Source organism: Schistocerca cancellata, chromosome 4 (assembly GCF_023864275.1).
Source record: "Schistocerca cancellata isolate TAMUIC-IGC-003103 chromosome 4, iqSchCanc2.1, whole genome shotgun sequence".
In the NCBI taxonomy this organism is placed as follows: Eukaryota; Metazoa; Arthropoda; class Insecta; order Orthoptera; family Acrididae; genus Schistocerca; species Schistocerca cancellata.
Window position 1 is genome coordinate 427,890,130 of NC_064629.1, and position 12,937 is coordinate 427,903,066.

The 12,937-nt window shown below is 45.5% G+C and overlaps 1 protein-coding gene and 2 non-coding genes across 6 annotated transcripts in view; 1 reads left to right on the top strand and 2 right to left on the bottom strand.

The window, feature by feature from the left end:
• LOC126183685 (1-acyl-sn-glycerol-3-phosphate acyltransferase alpha-like) overlaps nucleotides 1–12,937 on the bottom strand; it is a 749,564-nt gene that overhangs the window by 346,413 nt on the left and 390,214 nt on the right. For 2 of the 4 annotated variants that reach the window (XM_049925867.1, XM_049925866.1), the window contains exon 3: nucleotides 4,227–4,265. The exons of the other annotated variants lie outside the window; for them this stretch is intronic. The gene's annotated coding sequence lies outside the window, so the exon portion shown is untranslated. The remainder of the gene's footprint in view (nucleotides 1–4,226; nucleotides 4,266–12,937) is intronic. 4 annotated transcript variants of the gene reach the window in all.
• Trnat-ugu (transfer RNA threonine (anticodon UGU)) lies at nucleotides 9,132–9,206 on the bottom strand. Its single transcript has one exon. It is a non-coding gene; the product is annotated as a tRNA-Thr (tRNA).
• On the top strand, nucleotides 9,692–9,766 carry Trnat-ugu (transfer RNA threonine (anticodon UGU)). Its single transcript has one exon. It is a non-coding gene; the product is annotated as a tRNA-Thr (tRNA).

The following is a 12,937-nucleotide window of genomic DNA, read 5'->3' on the forward strand; positions in this document are numbered from 1 at the left end:
TGTACACAATAGCAACGTTGGCGAACAGTCTGCTGCGAACAATGCTGCTGATCCCTTGTGATGCAACGTAACGTATATGGAGAACATTCGAGCTCCTATTACGCATACTTCTGGTACACCCGATGTTTCTATCGTTTCTGTGGATCATTCGCCGTCCGGTATGGCGTATTTAGTTCTATAAACCAAATACTCGTCGAGTCAACTATGTTTTTGCAAAGACACACTGTATTTTGGTTAGCAATTCTGTTCACCTACATATACTGTTGGCAAGATGCCGCGTATGAATAGAGCAAACTGAGTTCCAAAAGATAGTTTTCCCTTCTGGGACAGTCATACTGTCGGAGCTTAAAAAGTGCTCTAGTATCTCTTCAGGAAAACTGATCTGTAATTTTCTGCATCCCACTTTCACCTTTTTCGAAAGAGGAGTGACATGCGTTTTTTTCCTGTGATGTGAGACTATATACTGCGCTACATATTCTAGATAAATATAAGAGGCAGTAAAAACAAAACAAAAAAGGAGACAGGTGGGTAAGAAGTAAGTAAATTGTGCCAGAATGAGGTTTTCACTCTGCAGCGGTGTGTGCGCTGATATGAAACTTCCTGGAAGATTAAAACTGTGTGCTGGACCGAGACTCGAACTCGGGACCTTACAGAAGCTCTCCTGCAAACCTTGCAGAAGGCAAAGGTCCCGAGTTCGAGTCTCGGTCCGGCACACAGTTTTAATCTGCCAGGAAGTTTCATATCAACGCACACAACTGCAGAGTGAAAATCTCATTCTGGGAACATCCCCCAAGCTGTGGCTAAGCCATGTCTCCGCAGTATCCTTTCTTTCAGGAGTGCTAGTTCTGCAAGGTTCGCAGGAGAGCTTCTGTAAGGTTTGGAAGGTAGGAGACAGGGTACTGGCAGAAGTAATGTTGTGAGGACGGGGCGTGAGTCGTGATTGGGTAGCTCAGTTGGTAGAGCACTTGCCCGCGAAAGGCAAAGGTCCCAAGTTCGAGTCTCGGTCCGGCACAAAGTTTTAATCTGCCACTAAGTTCCAAATAAACTGTGTATTATTTCAAAAATAATCACCGTAACTGTTAATAAATGTCCCACTGTGAGACAAGACGGCCAATGTCTTCACGGAACCCTGATTGTATCCAGGCGTGCCCCTCTTTGTCCAAAGCAAACTGACTGCCACATATGTCTTTCTTCGGGGCTTCAAAAATACGGAAACTGCTTGGGGAGAGATCGGTAATGTATGGAGGATTTATAATGGCTTCCCAACGAAACTTCTGCAGCATAGTCGAAATAACCTCGGCAACGTGTAGGCCCTGGGGCATAAGGGAGAGACGAATGGCACACTTCTTCACTAGCTCTGGGGTAATGGGGTCACGCTGAAAAGTGAGGCCTATCTCAGCTCCTGTCTCCCATCTCGCTGAAAGCTAACTTTTTACCTGTTCTGTGATAAGAGCTAAACGTTCCCATCGTAATCCTTCTTGGTACTTCCAGTAAAGCATAGCGCGAAGACTAAAAACTTGTGATACTGCACATTTCATAGTGCCTTTTCCTCCTCCTGCTGGCATAATATTTGGTTTTTGTGAATACACATTTTTATTACTGAAATTATGCACTGCATAATTTAGTAATGAGGTTCCTTTATGAGCCTACTCAAATTGCAACATTTCCATACTACTATAGTTTGTCAACACAACACGTAAACAGACAGAACTTCGAACTCCAAAGTGTGTAAATCTTACAACCACGTGCCAGTTAAGATGCGCTCACATTACAGATACTTTACTGCTTATTAAAATACTTTTTCGTCTAAGGTTATTGTGGTAAGTTGTAATTAATTTGTATTGGTTCAAATGGTTCAAATGGCTCTGAGCACTATGCGACTTAACTTCTGAGGTCATCAGTCGCCTAGAAATTAGAACTACTTAAACCTAACTAACCTAAGGACATCACACACATCCATGCCCGAGGCAGGATTCGAACCTGCGACCGTAGCGGTCGCTCGGCTCCAGACTGTAGCGCCTAGAACCGCACGGTCACTCCGGCCGGCTCATTTGTATTAGTACAGTGCATATTTTAATATCAGTTTTCCATTAGTTTATTGAACTAAACAACAAATATGGAAAAGAACTTTCTTGACAGATTTTTATTTAAGAGCGGGAAAGGTAAACATCTGAGGGCCCAAGATCAGAAGAATAAGTGTGTGAGTGCGAACTTTCCAAACAAGTTCCTGGATGCTTTGTTTGCGAAATCGGCAGAGTGCATTATCGTGTAGTACCAACACTTTCAATTTTGTTGATAGTTTTTCTAACACTGTGGCCAAGAGGTGTCTCGGTTCTTGGCAACAAATGCCAGCTGCGATGGACACACCCCCGGGGATGAGTTCGTAGTGCACAACAGCCTATTTGTGCCACCAGGTGCAAAATATTACATTTTCACACTTCCCATTGTTCGAAAACATGTCTTTCGCTAGGACTCAGCCATTTTCATCTGTTCTTACGAAATTAACATAAAGCCATCGTAACTCATCACCAGAAACAATAACACGATATTGCAAAGGCATTCGCAATTAGTGAACTGTTGCTGTTCATGCAAAAAATGCAGTAATAGTTACAACTTACACGTTGCCTTGAATGAGAGCATGCAGTACTCCTACACCCGACTTCTGAACCTTGCCGATTAAACGCAAAACGTCGCACTAAACTAAATGGTAGCAATTCTTCACACACGTAAATTATCGACACTTGCTGAAAGCGGAAAATTATTCATGCGAGAACGATCTTTCTTAAAAGAAGAAAGTTCTTTTCTGACGTAATTTGCCTGATAGCACTCCTCCCCCCCCCCCCCCCCCCACCCACACAATTGTCTTGAGCTACCTCTGTTGCCTTCACTCATCTATTAAGCCCAAAGCGAACAATATGCCGCAAATGTTCAAATGTGTGTGAAATCTTATGGGACTTAACTGCTGTCATCAGTCCCTAAGCTTACACACTACTTAACCTAAATTATCCTAAGTACAAACACACACACCCATGTCCCAGGGATGACTCGAACCTCCGCCGGGACCAGCTGCACAGTCCATGACTACAGCGCCTAAGACCGCTTCGCTAATCCCGCGCGGCTAGCCGCAAATGATAGACTTTTCTACAGTTACGACTGTAACGTTTAAACAATGATAATAAGATTAAAGCATGCAAAATCCAGTACGCAACTGCAAGACACACATAGGAGCTTCAAATAAGGTGTTCGTCGAACCATTCCATCACACTCCTGGCCTTGTGACATGGTGCATTATCTTGTTGAAAAATGCCACTGCCGTCAGGAAACGTGATCGTCATGAAGGGGTGTACGTGGTCTGCAACCAGCGTACGATACTCCTTGGCCGTAGTGGTACCATGCACGAGGTCCACTGGGCACCATTCTAAGTGCAATCATAACAACCTACTCCTGTTGTAACACTGCACGATGTTCACTCGGTTTATCGAAGTTATTGCAAATGGAAAATCAAAGCAGCGGGTGATCAAAAAGACAGTATAAATTTGAAAACTTAATAAACCACGGATTAATATAGATAGAGATGTAAAAACTGATACACATGCTTTGAATGATACGGGGTTTTATTAGAACCACCCCATATTGCTAGACGTGTGAAAGATCTCTTGCGCGCGTCGTTTGGTGATGTTCCTGCGCTCAGCCGCCACTTTCGTCATGCTTGGCCTTCCAGGTCCCCAGACCACAGTCCGTGTGATTGTTGGCTTTGGGGTTACCTGAAGTCGCAAGTGTATCGTGATCGACCGACATCTCTAGGGATGCTGAAAGAGAACCTCCGACGCCAATGCCTCACCATAGCTCCGGACATGCTTTACAGCGCTGTTCACAACATTATTCCGCGACTACAGCTATTGTTGAGAAATGATGGTGGACATATTGAGCATTTCCTGTAAAGATCATCATCTTTGCTTTGTCTTACTTTGTTACGCTAATTATTGCTATTCTGAGCAGATGAAGCGCCATCTGTCGGACATTTTTTGAGCTTTGTATTTTTTTGGTTCTAATAAAACCCCAGGGTCATTCCAAGGATGTGTGTCAATTTGTACCTCTCTATCTACATTTCTGCATGATTTATTCAGTTTTCAAATTTATACTGACTTTTTGATCACCAGGTAAAATAGAAAAAATTGTGTTTATGAATGAGAGCAGATACAGGCCCAATGCCGCGTGTTGCTCACCTGTTGGGATTGCAGCTGGTGGCGGGTGGGCGGTAGCGGCTGTAAGGAGAAGAAACATTCGAGCATGAATTGTTCTTATCTTGATGCAGCCAAGGACTCTTTAGCGGAAATGTTTCTGAAAGTTTTTGCAATTATTACGGGTTAGAAAGTGAAACATTGTGATTACATTACTCTGATATCTTTTAGCAGACAGCCGAAATGCTCTTAAAAAAAAAAAAAGGGAAGGAGTTGATTCGAACAAGCGACTTCTTGTGCGTCTACATTGCACAACGTTTGCTACTAGACCACGAGCAGATACAACACTGTAACCGCTCCAGGGGAGAACAACACTTTCCCCAGAAACTTCCGCATTCTACAGAGTTGCTAGGTCGTGGTGATGGCTGGACTTATAAATGTGTGAGGATGGCCAGTTTTATTGGTGCCTAAGTGAACGACTCGCAGAACACTGTTTTCAACATACTGTAAAAGTAATTAGTCTGAGAATTATTAAGAGCAATGACAGGGTGGCTGGTCAAACTTTGTACAAAAATTCCCTACGAATTCCAGGTGTGAGGAGGAAGATGGTGCCAAGAAGCTCCTGATAAATTTATAGTGAGTGGGCAGGGCAGGACAGCATACCACAATAACGACCCTTCTTTCCTCCCAGCTGAGCTAAACTGATCAGGCCGGCCGTGATGATCGAGCGGCTCTAGGCGCTACAGTCTGGAACCGCGCGACCGCTACGGTCGCAGTTTCGAATCCTGCCTCGGGCATGGATGTGTGTGATGTCCTTAGGTTGGTTAGGTTTAAGGAGTTCTAAGTTCTAGGGGACTGATACCCTCACACGTTAAGTCCCACAGCGCTCAGAGCCATAAACTGATCAGCCAGAACAAATGACCACCGGCCTACAATCGATATAAATCCGTCCAGGTGATAGCAGCGTCGCCTAGCGAGGAATGACTTGCTAGTCAGACACACGCATGTTGCATGTAGTATCAGTGAGCATGCTCTCGGTGTGCAGAAAGGGGAAGGAGCGCGATCTATCTGAGTTTGACCGACGGCAGATTGTGATGACCTGGAGGCTCGACACGAGCATTTCGGAAAATGCACTACTTGTCGGGTGTTCGAGAAGTGCTGTGGTGTCTTCTACACGTAGCGAAACTAAAGTGAAATCACGTCCAGACGTCATGGGGTTGGGCGGCCATCCGTCTTTACAGATGTCTTATGCTGGGCAGACTGGTAAAACAGAACAGAGTATAAGTGCGTTTGAAAACACTGCGCACCGAACACTCCGAAAGTTGATCCCCCGCAGCCGACGACCCATGCATGTACAAATGTTAACACCACGACATCGGCAACTATGACTGGAAAGCGCACGTGATCCTCGGCACAGGACGTTGGCGCAGTGGCAGAGCGTTGGTTGGTCTGTTGCATCCCGATACCTTCTTCATCATACCGATGGGAGGGTGCGAATCTGTCGTCTTCAAGGCGAACAGCTCCTTGACACCTGTACTGCGGGAGGGAGACAAGCTGGTGACAGCTCCATTATGCGCTGCGGACGTTCACGTGGGCATCCATGGGCCCAGTGGAGCTCGTGCAAGGTACCACTACGGCCAAGGAGTATCGTACGCTGGTTGCAGACCACGTACACCCCTTCATGACGATCACGTTTCCTGACGGCAGTGGCATTTTTCAACAAGATAATGCACCATGGCACAAGGCCAGGAGTGTGATGGAATGGTTCGAGGAACACAGTGGCGAGTTCCAATTGATGTGCTGGCCTCCAACTCGCCTCATCTGAACCCGATCGAACACCTGCGGGGTGTGATTGAACGTAGCATCAGAGATCAGAGTTCAGAGCTCATCGCTCTCCCCTCCCCCCCCTTCCCTCCAAGTAAGGTGACTTGGGTGTGAAGACGTGGTATCAAATCCCTTCAGCGACCTTTCAACGCCTCATTGCTTCCACGTCACGATACGCGCCGCTGTTACCCTGTTAAAAGTAGACATACCGACTATTGGGTAGGTGGTCATAATGTTCTGGTTCAAATGGCTCTGAGCACTATGGGACTTAACTGCTGTGGTCATCAGTCCCCTAGAACTTAGAACTACTTAAACCTAACTAACCTAAGGACATCAGAAACACCCATGCCCGAGGCAGGATTCGAACCTGCGACCGCAGCGGTCGCGCAGTTCCAGACTGTAGCGCTTAGAACCGCTCGGCCACCCCGGCCGGCATATAATGTTCTGGCTCATTAGTATATATACCAGTCAGAAGCAGTAGTTTAACCGCAGTTTTTCAAACATCGATGATTTATATAGAATAATATTCATATAATTAATACACTTTGAAATAGTAAGTATTTGAAAATATGTGACATAAAATTCAATAAAATACAGTTTTAATGCTAGGTTAAAAACTCAGAATTCCCCGAGATTTTATTAGATTCCTGATATTCCCCGAGTTTTTCCCGATTTTTCCAAGTAAAACGTTTTGAGAATTCCAGATTTTCCAGTAGAATCACCACGCTGAATGCCAGTGCGAAAGACAAAAATGGTTCAGATGGCTCTGAGCACTATGGGACTTAACTTCAGAGGTCATCAGTCCCCTAGAACTTAGAACTACTTAAACCTAACTAACCTAAGGACATCACACACATCCATGCCCGAGGCAGGATTCGAACCTGCGACCGTAGCGGCCGCGCGGTTCCAGACTGTAGCGCCTTTAACCGCTTGGCCACCACGGCCGGCGGCAACACTATTGCTGCCACATATTGCCGTAACCATAAACGCTGTACTAGAAATGCGGCAATTGTGTCGCAATTACGACCGAAACGTGGGTCTCTCTGTCTCTCTAGTGTGACACACACACACACACACACACACACACACAAAGCGGGAGGGAAGGGGGGAGGGAGAAGAAGTCGTGACCAGCGCACGAAGTTACCGGAGGACAGTGTTTCGTACCTCAGAGCACCATCTCCAGGATGTGAGGAATTTAATTCCATCAATGAGACACGGGCGGGCCGTAATATTACATTAGCCTCGGCCGTGTAAACAGGGGCTAATGAAATGACGCTGCTTTGAGCAGGTAATAGACCTGATTAGCGGCTAACCGCGTTAGGGCCTCCGACCGCTCCCGCTGCTTGCTGCCGTCTCCGCTTCTTTGTGTCCGCACAGAAAAACAACTCTCGTTCTGCGACACAGCCCTTACCTCTTCCAGACAGAAATCGATCGTGGCATGTGTTGGTCTCACGAGGGTCTTCTTCCAAGAATTTGCAGACCCATTCGTGAGGAGATCGTTTTTGTTACTGGTTTTCAAAAAAAATGGTTCAAATGGCTCTGAGCACTATGGGACTTAACATCTGAGGTCATCAGTCCCCTAGAACTTAGAACTACTTAAACCTAACTAACCTAAGGACATCACACACATCCATGCCCGAGGCAGGATTCGAACCTGCGACCGTAGCAGTTGCGCGGTTCCGGACTGCAGCGCCGAAACCGCGTGGCCACCGCGGTCGGCTGTTACTGGTTTTCCACATTTGATAACTGCAGCTCACTAGCAATATTCATCGCCATGGAGAGGGGAATCTCTTGAGAAAGATCATCTGTGATTCAACTCTTTTACTCCAGTTTTCGTAGACTTTGCACTTCATCGTAAAAATTGTTATCCACTGGAAGCATCATGTGTTGAAACTTCTTCGCAGATTAAAACTGTACGCTGGACCGGGACTCTAACCCGTAACTTCGGCTATCTATGTTGTGCATCGTGCTCGGATAGCTACGACGGTAAGAGCATCGCCCACAGAAGCGAGGTCAAGTTCGAGTCTTCGAATCCCGGTACACCACACAGTCTTAATCTGCCACTCCGCTGCGGAGTGGAGCTTCATGCTCTATGACCTGGGTTGTGAGTTAAGTCATTTTTCCCATCCTTTCCTAAAAGAGTGGTTCAAAATGGTTCAAATGGCTCTGAGCACTATGGGACTTAACATCTGTGGTCATCAGTCCCCTAGAACTTAGAACTACTTAAACCTAATCAACCTAAGGACATCACACACATCCATGCTCGAGGCAGGATTCGAACCTGCGACCGTGGCAGTCACGCGGTTCCTGACTGAAGCGCCTAGAACCGCTCGGCCACCGCGGCCGGCTCGGTTTAGAGCAGTTGAGAAGGCAGCAGTGGCAAGACGACATAATGTGGTGTGAGGTACTTATGACAGGTGGTTGGTTCGGTACGGGTATCGTGAGAAAGACCGCCGAAATTGCGGTCCTTCTCCACGAATGACTGCTGCGTTCGGAAGTTGTGCGCCAGTATGATAATCTGTTATTAATATTAGAAAAAACTAAACTGTTAATTTATTTGTATTTCATGTACAAGCATCTCTCAAAAGCAGGCTATCATGCCACTATTTCAAAAAAATGGTTCAAATGGCTCTGAGCACTATGGGACTCAACTGCTGAGGTCATTAGTCCCCTAGAACTTAGGACTACTTAAACCTAACTAACCTAAGGACATCACAAACATCCATGCCCGAGGCAAGACTCGAACCTGCGACCGTAGCGGTCTTGCGGCTCCAGACTGCAGCGCCTTTAACCGCACGGCCACTTCGGCCGGCCCACTATTTAAAAAGCGTTAATCAGCAGCAGTATAAAAAAGCAATAGCTAGAAGAAAAGGCAGACGAAGCACTTCGGAGATCTTCGGATCACGCCTAACTTGGATGGCGGGCGAAATGGATCGGCTGTAAGATCAGCGCTGGTTCGGCAGTGTCGAGGGGCAGACATATTATATATGACGGTAGTATCTGTTCCCGAAAGAACAGTTACCGTGGATGACCATGCAGCTTTGCTAGAAATGAAATGATAATTAAATGGACACCCTAGCTGCAAACAGGCGTTGATGTACTTCATTGGGGAAATGTGAAAATGTGTGCCCCGACCGGGACTCGAACCCGGGATCTCCTACTTACATGGTAGACGCTCTATCCATCTGAGCCACCGCAGGCACAGAGGATAGTGCGTCTGCAGGGACTTAACCCTTGCACGCTCCCCGTGAGATCCACATTCCCAACATGTCCACACAACTACATTCGTAGTGCGCCTAATAGATGTTTGCCCATCATAATCATTACTCGTGGCAGATTAATCTACCAAGTCCCGTACGAGTTCGGGCATAGCGTGTGCGTTGGCACAAGAAGGTCAATTGCCGGGAAGCCATATTTTAACTATATATATATATATATATATATATATATATATATATATATATATATATATATATGGCTTCCCGGTGATTGACCTTCTTGTGCCAACGCACACGCTATGCCCGAACTCATACGGGACTTGGTAGATTAATCTGCCACGAGTAATGATTATGATGGGCAAACATCTATTAGGCGCACTACGAATGTAGTTGTGTGGACATGTTGGGAATGTGGATCTCACGGGGAGCGTGCAAGGGTTAAGTCCCTGTAGACGCACTATCCTCTGTGCCCGCGGTGGCTCAGATGGATAGAGCGTCTGCCATGTAAGTAGGAGATCCCGGGTTCGAGTCCCGGTCGGGGCACACATTTTCAACATGTCCCCAATGAAGTACATCAACGCCTGTTTGCAGCTAGGGTGTCCATTTAATTATCATTTCATGACAGACATGTTGTCTGCCGTGGTCAATATGAGTTAAGACTTAATTAGCAATGTCTTGTTTGGAAATCAGAGCCTCTTCGGCAGTCTCGGCGGACAGATATGTTGTCTGCCTCAGTCGGGATCGGTTACGGACTTAATTAACAATCTCTTGTTATTTGGATGTATAACTAGAACAGTTTGATAGTAATTATGAACTACGCAGTTCATCTTTTTGTTTGTACGAAAGTGCAAATATTGAAAATTATTTGTGATTCATCAAATGGAATATAACTGCGCGCAGTTTCTCGTATTCTCTTAATAAAAAGCTAGTGGTATCCAGTATAAACAAACGAATTGGAAATTTAATTATTTTTAAAATATCAGTTCCTCGATAAGATTTTATTACAGCCTCATGATAACGGATTCACGAACTACGTGCTGTTTTCTGCGCAGGGGACAACTACTATAGAAGACTGCAAGTTGAGGGACATTAATTAAAGCTTATGCATTCCACGCAGGGCCGTGGAAGGAAATAGGCACCTCGCATGTACTGCAACCATAGTGCAAATGAGATCAGTTACATGTCATTTGTGGTAACACAGAGAAGGTATGAAGGAGAGAAATTTTCGAGGGAAAGGATTTATCATATACACGTATACATCTCGCCCTCTCTTTTTCAACTTACTGGAAGTTCTGTCGCTAGACGGTGTAGTCTATTTCAATATCCTTGAGGAGGATAATACTGAACGACTCTGGCTTCGTAATAACATTCTGGTGCTATTAAACTAATACATTTGGACTGCATGCGCCGAATCGTTGTCATGCTGCAGTTTCATTACATTTTAATTTTTCACTGTGTCACTTACAGAACGTGCTCTGTTTATTCTTGCTTTTTTTACATTAGGGAATAATCGAAATTCTTTACTTGACACGTATACAATCCTGTTTTGATATAATATTGTAGAAGCTTATGTTTATTTTTTAACATTATTTTCTATAGTTTCTTTTTAATATTCAATTTCACTTATTTTAGTTGTTTTGGAGTTCCGGAGCCTGTACAGAAAACTGGAATAGAGATCAACATAAATATCATTTCCGCCCTTTTTATTGCTCATGAAAACCACATTGAATGTTGTACCACCACACAGCGAAACCTTCAGAGGTGGTGGTCCAGATTGCTGTACACACCGGTACCTCTAATACGCAGTAGCACGTCCTCTTGCATTGATGCATGCTTGTGTTCGTCGTGGCATATTATCCACAAGTTCATCAAGGCACTCTTGCTCCAGATTGTCAAACTTCTCAACAGCGATTCGGCGTAGATCCCTCAGAGTGGTTGGTGGGTCATGTCGTCCATAAACCGCCCTTTTCAGTCTATCCCAGGCGTGTTCGATATAGTTCATGTGTGTAGAACATGATGGCCACTCTAGTCGAGCGATGTCGTTATCCTGAAGAAAGTCATTCACAAGATGTGCACGATGGTGCGCGAAATTTGGTCCATGAAGACGAATGCCTCGCCAATATGCTGCCGATATGGCTGCACTATCGGCCGGAGAATGGCATTCACGTATCGGACAGCCGTTACGGCGCCTTCCATGACCACCAGCGACGTACGTCGGCCCCACATAATGCCACCGCAAAACAGCAGGGAACCTCTACCTTGCTGCACTAGCTGGGCGGTTGTCTAAGGCGTTCAGCCTGACTGGGTTGTCTCCAAACACGTATCCGACGATTGTCTGGTTTAAGGCATATGCCACACTCATGGGTGAAGAGAACGTGATGCCAATCCTGAGCGGTCCATTCGGTATGTTGTTGGGTCCATCTATACTGCGCTGCATAGTGTCGTGGTTGCGAAGATAGACCTCACCATGGACGTCGAGAGTGAAGTTTCGCATCATGCAGCCTACTGCGCACAGTTTGAGTTGTAACACGACGTCCTGTTGCTGCACAAAAAGCATTATTCAACATGCTGGCGTTGCTGTCAGGGTTCCTCCGAGCCATAATCCGTAGGTAGCGGTCAACCACTATGGTAGTAACCCTTGGGCGGCCTGAGCGAGGCATGTCATCGACAGTTCCTGTCTTTATGTATCTCTTCCATGTCCGAACAACATCGCTTTGATTCACTCCGAGACGCCTGGACACTTCCCTTGTTGAGAGTCCTTCGTGGCACAAAGTAACAATGCGGACGCGATCGAACCGCGGTATTGACCGTCTAGGCATGGTTGAACTACAGACAAGAGCCGCGTACTTTCTTCCTGGTGGAATGAGTGGAACTGATCCGCTGTCGGACCCCTTCGTCTAACAGGCGCTGCTCATGCATGGTTGTTTACATAACCCCCTCCCCCCCCCCCCCAAAGGGACTGTGTCTGCGATACAATATCCACCGTCAACGTCTATCTTCAGGAGTTCTGGGAATCAGAGTGATGCAAAACTTTTTTTGACGTTTTTACAACTTTTAGAATGCAATCCAAAGATATATTTCACTCACCTTGTGTCATGTGTTTACTTTTTCTTTGTAGACATCTCCTTTCAATCGTCCTCACAGGTTGAAATCTCAAGTGGCAAAGTTCGGGGAACTTGGTAGCCAACGAATGTGACCATTTCTGCCCATCCTTCTTCCGGCGAATGTGTATCCCTTCTGGCTGGAAGATCATATCCCCGCTCGTAGTCAAAGGAACCTCTTCCAATAAAGCTAGTAGCTCGTTTCCAAGAAATTCTAGATAACGGAGGCCTTTGGGACGACAGTAATAAAACAGGCCCAATCAACCGTTTGTCAATTATACCATATCATACATTCACAGACAAGAGAGCTTGATCATGTGTCTCCACATATGTTTTTTCGTATCATACCTCACAACTCATTTCAGAGAACTTCAGTAATGCAAGCTAAAGCACAACTTTACAACATGAACTTTAAAGTGAAGTGACAATCGATGAATGAACCCATCGAATCTGGAGTACCAACACGCGAAGAGAGAACTTCCCTCTGTAACTAACTTTATCTCGGTTATCAAACAAAATTTTACACGTGTTATATGTAATTTTTTATTTTAATTACTCTAACCTACCGCGTCCTAAAATATTTACTATTCCTTCTCTAACACCCTTAGACTAG